This window comes from Sorex araneus, chromosome 3 (genome assembly GCF_027595985.1).
Source record: "Sorex araneus isolate mSorAra2 chromosome 3, mSorAra2.pri, whole genome shotgun sequence".
In the NCBI taxonomy this organism is placed as follows: domain Eukaryota; kingdom Metazoa; phylum Chordata; class Mammalia; order Eulipotyphla; family Soricidae; genus Sorex; species Sorex araneus.
In genome coordinates this window covers 238181415-238197467 of record NC_073304.1, presented here as the reverse complement: position 1 = coordinate 238197467, position 16053 = coordinate 238181415, and the positions used below count along the sequence as shown (strand labels likewise).

Genomic DNA, 16053 nt, shown 5'->3' with positions numbered 1-16053 from the left:
ACAACCATGTGTGAGACCCTAAAACACACAGCCACACCTGTGACCGCAACACAACACACACAACCACACATGCAACCCATGACAATGTATACTACTACACATATGATCCCAGACATACACACAGAGGTGAACCCCAAAACTACACACGCAAACACACATGACCCCAAAGTACACACAACCTCATGTGACCTCTCAAACACAACATGTGTGACCCCAAAACATACCAAACCACACGCATGACCCCCAACACAATATATACAACCATGTGCATGATCCCCAAAATACGCATGACCACACATGTGATACAATATATGCAGCCTAGTGTGAGACCCCATGCTAACACACAGAAATATGAAGATGACCCCCACCGCAACATAGGCATGAAGGGGACCCCCACCCTGCAACCATGTGCAACCTCGACACGCAGCAATAGGCTAAGGGCCACGGGGATGGAAGGTGGGGACGGAGGAGGGGCCATGGTTCGGAAGGTGAGGACGGGGGTGGGCCCGAGGCTGTGGGCGGCCCCGGGGCTCACATGGCATTTGGGGTGCCGGGTGCCTCCTCAGTGCAGGGCCCAGGAGCCCGCAGGCCGCGTCAGGGTCTGCAGACGGGCCCTCCGGTCAGCAGCCGCGCTGGGCTCGGGCGCCCGTGGGCCAGGCGGGAAGGGGAAGGGCTGGGGCTGGGGCTGCTCAGCACCTTCCGGGCCTGACCCCCCCCCCCCCCCCCCGCAGGGCTCCGTGTCCACAGGGAGGGCGGACCTGCTGCTCCGCCTGGCCAGCGCGGACGGCTCAGGAGCAGCACCCGGCCGCGAGCCGTGGGGACCGTCCCTTTGTGAGTGGAGAATGTCTGGGGCCCCTCCCCCGCCCCCAGCTGCTCCCCCTCCGCATTGCTCGCACCGTCTCATCCTGCCAGCCCCTCTCTGCCCGGCTGCCCCAGGGTAGACCCCTGCCCCTCCAGGCTGAGGGGCTGGGGACCTGGGGCACAGACCCGGCTCCCGCGGGTCTCTGGCGGGTGGCCCGCAGTCTCCAAGCAGGCGGGGCCCTGGGGTGCGGGGACAGTCCGGGAGGGAATTCCCATCGCGGCCCGCCCCCTCGCGGGGACCCTGTCGGGCGCGGGGGAGCGGGAGGGGGGGGCAGCACCCCGATCGGGGCCGCGGGCGGGGGGCGGGGAGGGGAGCGAGGCGGGCGCGGGCCGGAGGGCGGCGCTGGCGCCCCCCGCCCCCGAGTCCTGCGGGCGGGGCCTCCCCGGGGCGCGTCCCGCGGCCGCTGCCCTCCCCGCCGCAGCCCTACGAGGGAGAGGCGCGGGGCGGAGAGCGGAGCGGGAGCGCGCGCGCACGGAGCCGCGGAGGGCGGCGGCGGCGGCGGCGGAAGCCTCGGACCAGCCCGGCCGCAGCCGCCGCGCCCGGCCCTGCCCTCGCCGCCCGCGTGCGTGCCCGGCGCGGGGATGCAGCCGGGGAACGGGCGCCGGGGCCCGGTCAGCTGCGGCGGCCGGCGCTGAGCGGTGAGTGGCCGGCCCGGGGCGCCCTCGGGGCGGGGGTGCGGGCGGCACGTGGCCGGGCGGGGGGCGCCCGTGGCGCGGCGGGCGGCGGCACAATGCTGGGCCGGGGGGCGCCGCGGGGGGCGGCGGGGGGCTCCCCGGGGCCGCGGCGCCCGGCAGGGGCAGCCCCGCGTGTCCGCGGCCGCAACTTTCTGCCCCGGTGGCCCCGGGGGCGGCGCGCGTGCCGGGGCCCCGGGGGCAGCGCCGGGCCCGGCCTCGCCCGCGCCGCGCGGGGACCAGGCCACGGGGCCGGCGCGGGGCGGGGGGCGCCCGGGGGCTCCACGCCGGCCGCTGTGGCCGAGGCCGGGGGGGGGGTTCTCACGTGTGTGGAAGCCCAGAAATCCGCCCTGCGCCTGGTCCGGCGCGGGGGACCAACTCCGACCAGAGACGTTTCCAATTGCCGTTCCCGGGTGGGGGTGGGGAGGGAATAGATTTATTTATTTTAATGCTCACGTTGAAAAAACGGCTCCCGGCGCCCGGCGCTCACGCAGACGTGGGGGCGGGGGGGCCTCGGGCAGGCCCAGGGGGAGTCGCCCCCGCCCGGGCCCCCCGGGGCGCGCAGTCGCGCGCGGAGCGGGGTCGCCGCCCGGGGTCCCGCGGCCGGAAGCGGCCCGGCTGTCGCGGTGCCGGAGCGGGAGCGCGGCCGGGCGCACGTCTCCGCGAGGGTCGCGCCGGTGGACGCAGCCCCTCCAGGTGAGCGCCCGGGCCGGGGGAAAAGTTGCGGAGCGCCGAGCGCGCGGCGCGGCCTCCCCAGGCCGCGGGCGGAGCCCCCGCACCTGCCCGCGCCGCGCGGCCACCCCCGGGCGCTGCGGCCCGAGTCCTCCGTGCGTGGGCGCTGGGCGCGCGCATCCCGGGAGCCGCGTTCCCCGCGGCGAGCTCCAAGCGGGGCGGCGGCTGGGGGCGCAGGAGCAGCGGAGGGGCGGGGGGGGGATCGGGGGCGGGGACAGGGACCCCCCCCCTCGGGTCCGGACCTCCCAGCCAGGCAGCGGCGCGCAGCGGGAGGGGAGGGGTTGCAGGGGCGCCGTGGCGACCTGCGCCGGACTCTGGGTCTGGCATCTTTCTCGTGTCCAGCGGAGAACCCCTCCCCAGAGGGGCCTTGATGGTCACTCCCTTCCCCTTAGGGCCCGGATGTGGGGGCACCGCGGGGGGCCAGGAAAGTGCCGCTGGGCTCCAGCTGGGTCTTGGTTGGGCGGGGCCTCGGGAGTCCCCGGGATGCAGGTGGGGGACGCAGGTGGCTCGGGTGGGCTGCCCGAGGCCTTTTGGAGGCCGGCCTCTGGGTGCAGGGCGGACGGGCAGCACCAAGGACAGCGCCCTCTGCTCTTCCCTCGCCTGGGCCTGTGGGAGGCCTGGCCAGCCCCGCCTGACCCCCAGGGAGGCCGTGGGAAGACCCCTAGTACCAGCGCGGGCCTGCTGGCATTTTCCATCCCTGGCTGGACAGGGCCCTTGCGTCAGTCAGGCAGAAAGGAGGGTCTCTGTTTTGGGGGTGGCTGGAAAGGGCCAGGCCCGCTGGGGGCCCTGGCGCTTCTGGTCCCGCCTGGGTGCTGCGTGGCGCGGGGCTGGGCCTGCTGTGTGGCGTGGGTGGTGCGGGCCGCGCGCCGGTGCGTGCCCGGCAGCAGGGAGCCCAGCGTGTTCGGGGCCGGGGCGCGTGTCCGGGGCAGGGCGCGGGGCGCGGGGGCGGGGAGCGGGAGCGCGTGTGCTGCGGGAGGGGGGATTCAAACGCTTCCCAGCCGCAGCGGTGCGGGCGCCTGAGCTTTGGGCTGGCTGTCTCTCCCTGTTTATTTATCTCCAGCTCCGGCTTGATGCTCTGTTACAAAGACAAATGGGGCCCGATGGGCGGCTGACGGGCATGTGGATTCTTTGATTCTTAAGCATCTGAAGGGAAAGAACCATCCTGCACTCCCCCCACTTGCTTCTCCCGGGGTACCCCACCCCCACATCAGCACAGAGATGCTTCTCCCGGGTACCCCACCCCCACATCAGCACAGAGATGCTTCTCCCGGGTACCACACCCCCACATCAGCACAGAGATGCTTCTCCCGGGTACCCCACCACCACATCAGCACAGAGATGCTTCTCCTGGGTACTGCACCCCCACATCAGCACAGAGATGCTTCTCCCGGGGTACCCCACCCCCACACCAGCACAGAGATGCTTATCCTGGGGTACCCGACCCCCACATCAGCACAGAGATGCTTCCTGGGGTACCCCACCCCCACATCAGCACAGAGATGCTTCTCCTGGGGTACCCCACCCCCACATCAGCACAGAGATGCTTCCTGGGGTACCCCACCCCCACATCATCACAGAGATGCTTCCTGGGGTACCCCACCCCCACATCAGCACAGAGATGCTTCTCCTGGGTACCGCACCCTCACATCAGCACAGAGATGCTTATCCTGGGGTACCCCACCCCCACATCAGCACAGAGATGCTTCCCGGGGTACCCCACCCCCACATCAGCACAGAGATGCTTCCGGGGTACCCCACCCCCACAGCACAGAGATGCCTCCCGGGTGCTCCCTCCCAGGGACAGCCTGAGCACCGTGCCCCTCTGGCACCCACAGGGTGGGCCGCGTTCTCTTTGCCCGTGCAGCCAGCAGCCAGCGCAGGCCCTGGCCCACCACTGCGGCTCGGGCCCGTCCCCCGCAGCCCCCGGGAAGTCGCCGGCTCCTCTTTATTCATAACCTTCTGGCGCCTTCTCGCTCTGCCTGTCCATCTGCCTCCCCCTCTCCCTGCAGTCTGTTCCCCCACGTGCCGGCTCTGGGTCGTCAGCTGGGAGCCGGGGCTCCGCGTCCTCACCTGAGCTCGCTGCCTGCGGGGGTCTGTCCCGGGCGGGCGCGCCCTGCGCTGCCTCACTCTGCCTTCCCCGGGGCCTGCACTTAGCGAATGAGTTTGTGATCGCAGTTTCTCCAACACATGAGGAGGTGCCTGCACACCTCGGGCGGCGGCGGGCGACACGGGCTCCCTTCCCTGGGGTGGGGGGGCCGCGTGGGGGGGCAGCAGGGCGAGGCAGGGTGCGGCTGCCACCCACGGGCCCAGGCCTGGGCCAGGCTCCTGCTTCCTTCCCGGTGGGGGGGTGCTCGGAGCACCCCCTGGGCTGCTCTGCTGGGCCGGCCGGCCAGAGGCTCGGAACCTGGCTCAGCTCACCTTGAAGGGGTGCAGCCTTGCGCCCGTGCAGCGCGGGGCTCCCCCTGGCACGCAGACAAAGCGATTCTTGCTGCCAGCGCCGTGGCCTCCTGCCTTCATTGTTTGGTGGGGGGCCGCATCCGGAGGTGCTCGTGGCTGACTCCTAGCTCGGGGGACCCCGGGGGGCCACAGATGGCACCTGGGCTGGTCGCATGCAAGACAAGTGCCCTGCCCGCTGCCTCAGGTCTGTGCCCCGTCCTGTGTGTGGAAGGTTTCAGGTCAGGAAGGGGCACCAGGGCCGGAGCAGCAGCACAGCGGGGAGGGGCCCTGCCTGGCACGCCGCAGACCCGGGTTCGATCCCCGCCAGGAGTGATTTCTGAGTGCAGAGCCAGGAGTCGCCCCTGAGCGTCACCGGGTGTGACCCAGACTAACAAAGGAAAGGACGCAGGGGCCACTCGGGCCCGGCGCCTCCTGTGGCTGCCCAGGGCTTCCGGCCTGCGGCCCTGCACGGTGGGCCCTGGGGTCTCAGCGGGCACCCGGGCTGTGAGGAGGCAGCTGGCTGCACTTGAACTTGGGCTCTCACGGACACAGGCGCCGAGACGGCGTGGCTGGGCGCAGACTCGAGACCGCAGCAGGCGTTGGGGATCTGGGTGCCCGTCCCTCTTCTTCCCTCCGTCTCCGTGCCCGGAGCAGAGCCGCAGAGAGCCCCACCCCCCGGCCGGTGTTGTGGGGGCACACGATGTAGCCCTGCCCACCTCGGTCCTTCCCTGGGGCCCCCGGGAGGCGAGTCTGGTGACCCGGAGGTGCGGGCGAGTGGTGGGTGCGTGGTGGCCAGCAGTGCAGCCATGTCCTGCCGCAGGGACGCTGGCTGGAGGCAGAGAACAACCACCCAGCGGGCGGTTCATCCGCTCGCTCCACTCTGAGACAGCTTCTCGCAGGGCCAGAGTGAGAGCACGGCGGGGGGGCTCTTGCCTTGCACGTGGCCAGCCGGGTTCAGTTCTTGGCGTCCTGTACGATTCCTTGAGCACCGCCGGGCCGGCTGCAGGGCCAGGAGTCCCTCAGCATCTCGGGGTGTGACTCCCAAACAGACAAACAGACAAACAGGAAATAGAAGAGATTCTTGCAAAACCAGGAGCCCGAGTCCTCGGGGAAGGGGAGGGAGAGTCCCTGGCGAGAGGACGGGCACCCCGTCCCGCCCTGCTCCTTCCCCGCCGCGCTGCGCTGGGCAGTGCTGGGGCTGCTCCCGGCTCTGCTGTCCTGCTGCGACCTGCCGTGTAGTGTCCTCCCCGTCCCTAGGGGACGGCCCACAGTCTGCCCACGGCCAGCAGCGCCCCGGTGGGCTCCCTGTTTGGTGGCAGTTGGGGGCTTTCTCAGGAGACGCGTCCAGCCCCGCGGCGGCCACTGCTGGCCGAGCTGGGTGTGAGTGTCCTTCCTGGAGGTGTCCGGCCTTGGGGACAGCCGCCAGGGGCACGATGGCGGGGGCCCGCGTGGAAGGACTCTGCGGGGTCCGAGAGACGCTGCAGCTCCAGGGTTTGCCCGGAGAGGGGCCGTGTGGGGGCTGAGACTCGGGGCAGCCCACCCCAGGAGGACCGAGGTTGTCTGGGTTGGACCGCTGGCGCCCGTGCGTGGCCTCCCGGGCCCACTTCCGTGTCGTGCAGCGGCTCTCGGTGCTCCAGAGACGCTACGTGGTCCCCGAGGGTCCGCCTGACCAGGACGCTCAGGCTCGGGCCCGCGCCGGAGCCCGGGGAGCTGCGTGAGGACAGGGTGGCCCTCCCCGTTGCACGTCCCCTGGCTGCCCTCGGGCCCTCGCCTCGGTCAGGGTAGAGCGGGCGGCGGGTGACGGATTTCAGGGAGAACGGTTGTTCCCGGGGTGACGTCGGGGTCTCGAGCGGGGGCAGGGGGCCGCACGGCGCTCCACGTGGGCTGAGGTGGTGACAGCGGCTGCCGCTAACTCAGGCCAGGGGACGGGAGGGGACCCAACACACCTCTGAGGCCCCTCAAGGGCAGCAGGCAGCATGCAAAGGTCCCGGGGCACCCGGGAGCAAGGATGTGGCCGCAGGCCTCGGCCCCGCCTCTCCCCGGCCCTGTTCTCTGTAGAATTTCCTGCTTTCATGCCCGTGTGCATCCATGGATAGCCGTGTCGTTCTCCAGGACTGTGTGCTCAGGCTGGTCCGTGCCTGTGTCCCCCGAGTGGCCGTCCCTTTTCCTGCCCCCCACACAGCAATGCTAAGACGCTGAGCCGGCAGGGGGTCCCGGCCTCACATGGACGCTCAGTTCTCCTGTGGCCCGTGGAGACAGACAGTGGGGGGTGGCCGAGACGGGGCCCGGGTCTGACCGTCTGGGGCTGCCCATGTGCCACCAGCCCGAGTCCAGCACGTGTGGCCAGGCCGGGTCCAGCTGTGGAGCCGCCCCCACGTGCTCCTGCCCCTCCCCCTTCCCTCAGCCCCTTTACCTGCTCCCCTCCCCCCCGGGAACTGGCAGATGGGGGTGAGGGGCGCCGGTGGTGGGGGGGGGTCTGTGTCCTCAGCTTGGCCGCAGGGTGGACGGGGCACCAGGCACCCTCACACCTGTCTGGGGGGTCGGCGTGTGACCCAGAGCGTCCCGGACAGCCCTCGGGGAGAGCAGGCAGGCTCAGGGCTCCGCCGGGCGGGGGCGGGGGGCCGCGGTGTGGGGTCACACTGGGCAGGGGGTGCTCAGCCACTGTCCCGGAAGGGCAGAGTGTGTGTGTGTGTGTGTGTGTGTGTGTGTGTGTTGTGCGTCCCTCAGTGTGTATGTGCGTGCACCATGCGTGTGGAGGCATGGAGGGGCATGTGTGCATATACACAGATGTTGCATGTGTGCAGGCATCAGCCGTGCCCACGTGGGGTGTGTGCGCTGTCCCGTGCTGGGGGCCACAGGCCGGGCCGCTCCCTGCAGCCTCCGGCCCGCGCTGCCGTGCCCGCCCTTGCCCGCCACCTCCCTCTGACTGGGGCTGCGCGGAGCCGGCACTGCCCTGCTGCCGCCCCCCGTGCCGTGTGCCTGGCAGCTCGTGCCGTCCTTCCCGCCGGCCTCCTGCCCGGCTGTGCTGCCGGCTTTCCCCGGAGCCGTGCCCGGCGCCAGGCCCACGAGCACGGAGCCTGCAATTAGCGCTGCTCTCTGCCGAGAAGGCGCCGCCACCACAGCCACCCGTTGGCGTGTGGCCGCCCTGGCGTCGTGCTGTCGGGACCGGGCCTGGGCACCAGCACCCGAGGGGCCTCCCCCGAGGCCCCCGCTCCAGCCCCTGTCCCTGCCCCGCTGCCCGCAGGCCCGCCCGGTGTCCACTCACCTCCCCAAGGCCACCCGGGCCTCAGGAAGGCCCCAGCACTTTGGGGTGTGGGGACATGGTGTGCACGCACGCACGCGCAGTGGCCCTTCCCTCGGCGTGTGACCATGTGATTGTGTGCACTGTGTGGCCATGGGCACGTGTGTGGCCATGTGCACATGTGTGATGTGTGCACGTGTGTGACCACGTGCATGTATGTGACTGTGCGTGTGTGTGATCGTGTCCATGCATAGTGGCCCTTCCTGTAGTGTGTGCATGTGTGTGACTATGTACACGTGTGACCATATCTATGTGTGTGATGTGTGCACGTGTGGCTGTGCATATGTGTGATCATGTGCACATGCAGTGACCCTTCCTGCAGCGTGTGCACATGTGGCTATGTGCACACATGTGACTGTGCACACGTGGCCATGTGTACATGTATGGCTGTGTGCATGTGTGGCCATGTGTACACGTGTGGCCGTGTGCACATGTGTGAGTGTTTGCATGTCTGTTTGGAGAGATCAGGTGCTCCTGCCTCTCGCCCATACCTGGGCACGTGTGTGATTTTGACTGGGGATTCCCTGAGTCGGGCGGTCAGTCTGGGCCTCCCGAGAGGGGGGTGCTGAGGTCTCAGGCCCCTGGGGAGGGCCACAGCTCTCGTGGGCAGTGTGGACACGTGCTGGCCCTCCCGGTAGAAGGCCAGAGGCGGCCCCGGGGGCGGATGGAAGCTCCGAGCCCGCTCACAACCCAGCAACCCACACACTCGTCTTTGAAACGTCCCGAGTTGCCATGGTTACCGGCTTGTGGCGTGGGGGTCTCTGCTGAGTGGCGGGCTCGGATCCGGTCGGGCCAGGCGGCCTGTCCTCCGGCGGCAGCGGCTGTGTGCCCTGTGTGGGCGGCGTCTGGGGCAGCGGCGAGATGCTGGGGGCTGGGTCTGTCCCCACCAGAGCGACACAGTGCGGAGAAAGCAGCGTCCTCTGTGTGTGTAAGCCCGTGTGCACATACATGTGGAGTCAGTGTGCACACATGTGAGTGTGACTGTATGTGCGTGTATGTGTGACCGTGTGTGCACATGACTGTGTGTGCATGCATGACTTGTGCGTGCATGAGTGCTTTCATGTGCATGCGACTGTGTGCATGTGACTTTGCGTGCGTGTGCTTGTGACTGTGTTTGTGTGTGTGTGCGTGTGTGACTGTGTGTGCCCTTGCCTGTGCAGTGTCTCCTCTGCCTGGCATGTCCCTGGCTACCTGGGGCGCTGTTGCTGGGGTGTCCCACACCCTGTGTCGTTTGTATGTTGTTTCTGGGAGAGGCTTGAGGGGCGTTTCCTGGCTGACGCCCCCCAGGGCCCTGGCTCAGGGCGAGGTGCTGTGGCTGGACCCTGGGCCGCAGGGCTCTAAGCACAGTGGCCGGTCAGTGTGCTGGGCCCAGGGCAGGGCTGGACGGCTGAGGGCTCCGGGCGCCCAGTGCTGGGCCCAGGGGCAGAGGGGCCCCTGGCTGGCTGGACCCTGCGCCTGCTCTGCCGGCCGGAATAGAGTAGCTCGGGGCTTACGGGGGGTCACGGGCGTCCGTGGTGGGGCCCTCGGCTGCCCTGAGCACCCCTCTTTGCCGGGCAGTGGGGACTGGGTGAAAGGGACAGAGGCCCCTCCGGGCGGGCCCCGGGCTCCTGGGCTGGGCGGGCTCACCGGCGCCGGGGGGGCAGGAGCACTGGGCGATGCAGGTGGCAGCGGCCGGTCCTGCCTATATTTAGCTCGCGGACGCTCTCGGCTGGCACCGGGACTGGCACAGCCGGGGTGGGTGGGATCCAAGGAGCTGCTGGCGGTGCCAAGGGCTTCGCCTTGCGTCCCTTGGGCCCTGGGGACAGGCGCGGCCCCCTGGGGGCAGTGAGAGCCCCGCCCTGGGCCCCCTGGAGCCGGGGTGGGGGGGCGTTCGGGGCTGTGTCTGGGGCCAGCTGGGAGCCGTGTTCTCCGCGCCGAGTTCCCAACGTCGCCCTGGCACCGAGGCGCGCGGCCTAGGCTCACGGTGCCCTCGCCACACTCGGGATCACCACGCTTGGGGACGGCCGCCGCGGGGCTCATGACCGGATGGCCAGTGAGCGGGACACGCGTCCCCCGACGGCCAGGAGCCCCTTGTGGGGAGCAGCTGGGGATGGGAGCAGTGGGCGTGGGTGGCCTCACGGAAAAGAACCTTCCAGAGGCCCCGGGGCCCGCGAGACCAGTCTGTTCCTCTCCGACCTTCAAGGTCTGGGCGCTTCTGGGTGGCCCCAGCCCATGACTCCGTGATGGAACCTTCTAGAATGGGCCCTGCTGCTGGCCACCTCCTCCCCTTGGCCCGGGGGTTCCTTGGGCTTCTGGCTGCCCTCCCCGCCCCTCCCCCCCCACTGCCCCCACAGAGCCTGGAACCTGGACCCCCCGCAGGGCAGCGCAGCCTCTGATGGCGCATCCCAGGGGCCAGTGCCCGTGGCCACTTCTGCCTCCTGTGCTGGTCACGGCCAGCATCGGCGCTGAGTCCCGACGGCGGCCCCAGGTGACCAGGGGGCCTGCCTGGAAGAAGCACCAGCCCCACACCCTTCCCGGCCACAGCCTCCGGGCTGGGGGCTGGCGTCCCCTCCCGGCATCACGGCTAAGTGATAGGTCTGGGGTCCCCTCTGATCCCGTGTGACCCGAGGCGTCAGTGCCGGCCACTCGGGCGGCCAGGTCGTGCTGGGGTGCGGCCCACGGCCAGGGCACCACGAGGCCACACAGCTCCGGGGGCCGTGCCCTGTCCTGCGCCCGGTGGCGCGTCACCAACAGCTGGTCAGCAAGGACCAGAGCAGGTGGGACGTGACCCCCCTGCTCAGTACTGCGTGAGTGACCCACACAGGCAGGGGGCAGAGGGCACGGAGCTCGGCAAGGGGCGGGCGGTGTAGACAGACCTGAGATGGCCCGGTCAGGAGGAAGGGGCGTCTGGCAAGAGACAGTTTGGAGGGATAAACAGCCCTTTGTTTGGGTCCTAGCAGATAAGCTTTCCGAGCTGTGTGAGTGAGGTGTGGGGCATGTGTGTGGCCGGGAGGCCCCCGAGATGCAGAGGACTCTCTGGTCGCATTAATAGAAGTATTGTTTCCAGGAGGGAGGAGGGGACTCTGTTGCTCTCTCCTCGGAGACCGTTGTGGGGTCTCTTCAGATCTCAGCAGTTCGTTGTCAAAAGAACTTTGACGGGCCAAGCCAGGTTGCAGGATGAATCCTACCGCCACCACCCCCCGCCCCCTCCCCACAAAAAGTACTAGACAGAGGCTCTGCAACGTATAAAACGTTTCCCTTTCGAGAAGTAGGGAAGGCCCAGAGGAGAGGAATGACAGCGTGACCTTTCCTGGCCGCCGGCCACGGCGCCTCTGAGTGGTCCCCTGCTGCCCGCATAGAGGCGCCTGGGAGGTGACAGACGCTGGGGTCCTCGCCCTGTGGCGTGCGCCCCCCCCATCCCCTCGTCCTGCTTCCCCCCCGCCCCCCGGCCTCTCACGCTGTCTTGGGAGTGACCTGACGGGCCAGTGACGCGCCCTCCCCGTGGCCAGTCCACGGGCAGCAGAGCCGGCCTGGCGGGGCTTGGTGTGAGCTGGGTGCCTCTGCGCGTGGCCTCCGGGACCCCCCCTGGCCCTGCTGCCCCCTCGGAGCTGCCCAGCTGGACAGTGGCCTGCGCTCTCGCCGTGCGTCTCTCGGGTGGTGGCGGACTCACCCTGAGGCCTGTCGGGGGACCCCGCCCTGCCTCCATCCTGTCTGGGGTCTTGGGCAGTGGGGACCACAGCCCCTCGTCCAGCCCAAAGGGGGTCAAATAAATAGAAGATGGAGGGTCCCCGGGCCCCCTAGGCTGCACCGGGCAGGTGTGGATCAGTCTGGGAGCGGGTCCCGTCTCCTCGTCCCCCGCCCCTGGGTGACCTTGGGTGACCTTCAGAAGCTCGGGGTCCCCCTTGTACCCCGGGGCCCAGCGTCGAGGAGGGGTGTCCAGACCCGGGGGGGCCTAGTGGCCCCCGCCCCGCGCGTGGCCTCCGTTTCCTGCCCGCGCAGAGGTGGGGTACAGCGGGACCCCTGCGACCCACGCAGCTCCGCTCTCAGGGCCAGAGACCCCAGGCCACGCCCGCGGGGCTCACGGGGCCACTGGCAAGGAACGAGCCCCAGGACCCCGGGACATGGAGCCGTCCCGTCTCCCTGGGCTTAGCAGGACTCGGAATCCAGGCCTGGGCCCAGCCAGGTCCCTGCGGGGAAGGAAGGAGGGTGTCCAGCCTGGCTGGCCGCTCGGCGGTGAGTCAGCCTCAGCCCCCACCCCTCCCCTGTTCTGCCTCTCCTGGAACATTCTAGAAGACTGCAGTTCTCCGCGAGACCCGGGCCGACTTGGTTCTGCATTCTAAGCATCTTTCGGCTCTGCTGGGTTCTGTGGGTGCTTGTTTCTGAGTCGTCACCGTTCGCTTGCGGCAGACTCGGCCCGCGGCACCCTGTGTGGCCCCGAGGTGGCGGGCAGGTGCTGGTGGGGCCCAGGCCTGGCTTCAGTGGGTCCCCCAGAGCCGGTCCTGAGCGTGGACAGTGGCTGCCCGGGCAGCGTGGGGGCCAGCTCGGGGTGGGGGGCTCGGGGGGCTGTGAGCGGCCCCCCTGTGCCCTCCCCACTGTCCAGCTGGCCTGGGGCTTTACTGGGTGCCCCGGCGTGACAGGGGAGGGGCGCGGGGAGGGGGCGCCTCACGCCGTGTGTATTTTCGGAGGCTGTGGGGTGTCGTGTGTAAAATTAGCACCGGCTTGTTGGCCCCTTTCAGACTAATTCGGAGTGAAATGTTTTAGCAATGGTGACTGATTTTATCAGGAGAACAAGAACTAATTAAATTCCCTCTGACCATCAAGCAGTAAATTATTTCTATCGAGACAGATGCAATCTCGTCCCCGTATCCAGCTCGACCCAGCACGCACCCGACTTGCATGTTCAGGGGCGAGGGCGGGAGGCTGGACTCGATGCTCAGTGGAAGGACCCCGCGCGCCTGAGCGCCCTGGCCGGGACCGAGGCCTGGGGCCCCGTCTCTGGCCTTACAGCCTCTGGCCGCAGGGTCGGGACCACCGTGAAGGCGCGTCCTCCAGCCCTGGGCGCCTCCGCCCCGCGCCTTGCAGCTGTGGGGTGAGTGTGTGGGGAGCCACGGAGCCCTCTGCCCGCACAGGACCCACTGGCCGTCACAGGAGTGCCCGCCGCCCCTTGAGGGCCAGGGTCCCACTGCGGACGCCAGCCTGAGTTTTGTCATTTCGTTTTTCACCTTTAAGTTGGATTATTATCATTTTGACAACCTGCCCCAGCCCTTCGCTGTCACTCAAGGCCGGGCCAGGCCCCTGCTGGACTGTGTGTCGGGCACGTGTCCCTGAACTCTGCTGCCCCCGGTTCACGGGGGCCCTTTCTTGGCCGCTGCTAGCAGCGGGTGCTGCCGGGGCCTGCGCTGTTTCCTTGTGCTCACAGGGCCCTTGGCTGCAGCCGGCCGGAGCCCCCTGTGGTGTGTGGGGGGGCAGATGGCGGGGCTGCACCTGCACACGGGGCCGTGGGCGAGGGGCGGGCACTGCTCCGGGCGGGGCGGGGGCGGGGCTGGTCCGCAGGGAGCCTGGTGGGGTGCAGCCGGGACTGGGGAGCAGCCTGCGGGCTGGGACAGTCCCTTGCAGGGCCCTGCCTGTCCCGCAGTGCTGGAGAGCGGGACTCCAGGCCGCCGTGGGATGTCCAGGGCTGGGCTGGGACAGGCTGGGCACCAGATCCCCCGCCATGCCCCGCTGCCCACCCTCAGGCTGCGCCGTGGACCCTGTGCCGTGGACTCCCGTGTGGCTGTGGGCTGTGGGGCTGTGCCGTGGACTCCCGCGTGGCTGTGGGTGCGGGGCTGTGCCGTGGACTCCCGCGTGGCTGTGGGTGCGGGGCTGTGCCGTGGACTCCCGCGTGGCTGTGGGTGCGGGGCTGTGCCGTGGACTCCCGCGTGGCTGTGGCTGCCAACCCAGTGCTTGAGCCCGCGGCAACCTCTGTCCTCTCCGTTCTGCCTCTGTGGCCGGCGTGGTGACGCGGTTACGTGCCTGAGTGATGCTCACAGTCCCTGTAGTGCTCTGGGGTCACACGCGTCTCCTTGGACGACGCCTCAGCACGTGGAGGCTCGGGGACTCCCGGGGGCCTCACGGCACTGCGGCTCCCCTGTCTGCCCGCGCTCCCCGTCTGGTGTGGGGTGGGGGCTCTGTGGTGATGACTGAGCCCCGGGGCCGGGTCCCCAGCTGCTCCTGACGGCAGCCCACCCTCCGAGGCCTGCAGTGAGCTGGACTTGGGCCCCCAGCAGGCCTTGGGGGCTTCATGACGGCAGCGGAGCTTTCTGAAGCAGCTCCCCGGACCCCAGCCCAGCCCTGAGCATCCCGGGGCCCTTGGGGACCTGGTCAGTTGTGCTTTGCGGGGGTTTGCTGGGAACAGGAGGAGGGTTTGGCCCTCAAGACTGGAGCTGACTCGAGCTCACCTCTGCGCAGACCTGTGGTTCTGGGGTCACGTGCCCCCAGCCTCCGTTTCCCTGGGAGCCACTGCAGTTGGCTCCTCAGGGGCACCTGGGGGAGACGAGGTGCAGCTGGGATCCCACCGTGCCCGTCGCCCGGGCATGCTCGAACCCTTGTGGACTGGACAGGTCGGCAGATGCAGATGGACAGCTGGGGGTTGCTGGGGCGCTGGGGGTGGGGGCTGCACCCAGGGCACACCCCACGGGCAGCGATGTTGGGGACAGCGCCTGCATCAGGCTGCCTCCTGCCTCACGAACTCTGCGCCGACTCCTGGCTCAGACGTCCCAGCGCCAGGCCTGAGCCACACCCTGAAAAACCCGCAGCTGGAGCCAAATTTACCCAATCCTGAGCCTGGCTGGGAGCCCCGCCCCCATCCTCCACACACCCCGCCCCTCCACACACCACGCCCACCTGGCCTAGCCCATTTAAGCCCCGCCCACCCACAGTCCCGCCTTCCACATGCCCCGCCCACCCACAGCTCTGCCCGAGCACAGCCCCGCCCCTGCCCACTCCCAACCCCGCCCCTCAAGCCCCACCCTCTCCCAGCCCCGCCCACTCTCCTTACCCTCTACACCCCTCACCCGCTCCCAGCCCCGTCCCTTCACACGCCCCACCCACTCATCCCTCTGCCCCCCCCACCCCCAGAGCCGCCCCAAACCCCCTAGAGCTCCGCCCATAGCCCCCGCAGCCCCGCCCTGCTCCCAGAACCCTCCAGAACCCTCCAGAGCCTGCTCTGCAGGTTGGAGAGTGCAGCCTTCAGCCCAGGGGCCTTCCAGGTGCAGGGCCGGGGTCTGGGGGAGTGTGTAGGGGCCGTGGCCTGGAACACGGTATGTTGAAAATGCACCAGGGGCGTCTCGCCCCGCCCCCCATCCACCTACCCACCCGTCTCTCACCCACCCATCATTCATCCGCTCCGCCTGCCCGTCCATCCCTCCTTCCACTGACCCACCCACCCACCTATCTGTCCACCCTTTCTTCTTTTTTTTTTTTTTTTTTTTTTTTTTTGCTTTTTGGGTCACACCCAGCAATGCACAGGGGTCACTCCTGGCTCATGCACTCAGGAATCACCCCTGGCGGTGCTCAGGGGACCATATGGGATGCTGGGATTTGAACCCGGGTCAGCCGCGTGCAAGGCAAACGCCCTACCCGCTGTGCTATCACTCCAGCCCCGCACCCTTTCTTCTTTCACCACCTTCATCCTCCTTCATCCTCCTCCCTCCCGCCCTCCCTTCCCCCCGCCCCTCCCCCCTTCAGTGCCTGTCCATCACCGCAAGGACACTAAGCACCGACTCTGTTCAACAGTGCTCCAGGCAGAGCAGTGCAGACGAGTCCTCGTGTGCTCCAGGAGCACCTTCCAGGGGGTGAGTGGTCAGCATTGCGTGGGGCCTGTGCTCCTGCTGCAGGGGGCTTCGGGCCAACCCCACTCCCCATCAGAGGGTCCACCTGCACCCACCCTTCGTCCCAGCCCCACCCCTGCCAGGGCTTCCAGAGTGTTCTGTGCCGGGAGGGGCCATGGGGCCCTGGCTGGGTGTGGCCCCCCAAGGTCCTGTCCCAGCCTCACCACCAAGGTCTCCCCTGGAGGGGGTGGCGGGCCTTGGGGT

The 16053-nt window shown here is 69.1% G+C and overlaps 1 protein-coding gene across 7 annotated transcripts in view; it reads left to right on the top strand.

Moving 5' to 3' along the window:
- The first annotated feature begins 1225 nt into the window (after positions 1-1225).
- Positions 1226-16053, top strand: part of RBFOX3 (RNA binding fox-1 homolog 3) — a 141682-nt gene continuing 126854 nt past the window's right edge. For 4 of the 7 annotated variants that reach the window (XM_055133107.1, XM_055133110.1, XM_055133108.1 and 1 more), the window contains exon 1: positions 1226-1500. The gene's annotated coding sequence lies outside the window, so the exon portion shown is untranslated. Of the gene's footprint in view, positions 1501-2078; positions 2230-16053 lie in introns of those variants that run through there. The other 3 variants (XM_055133115.1, XM_055133111.1, XM_055133109.1) reach the window with 1 other exon arrangement.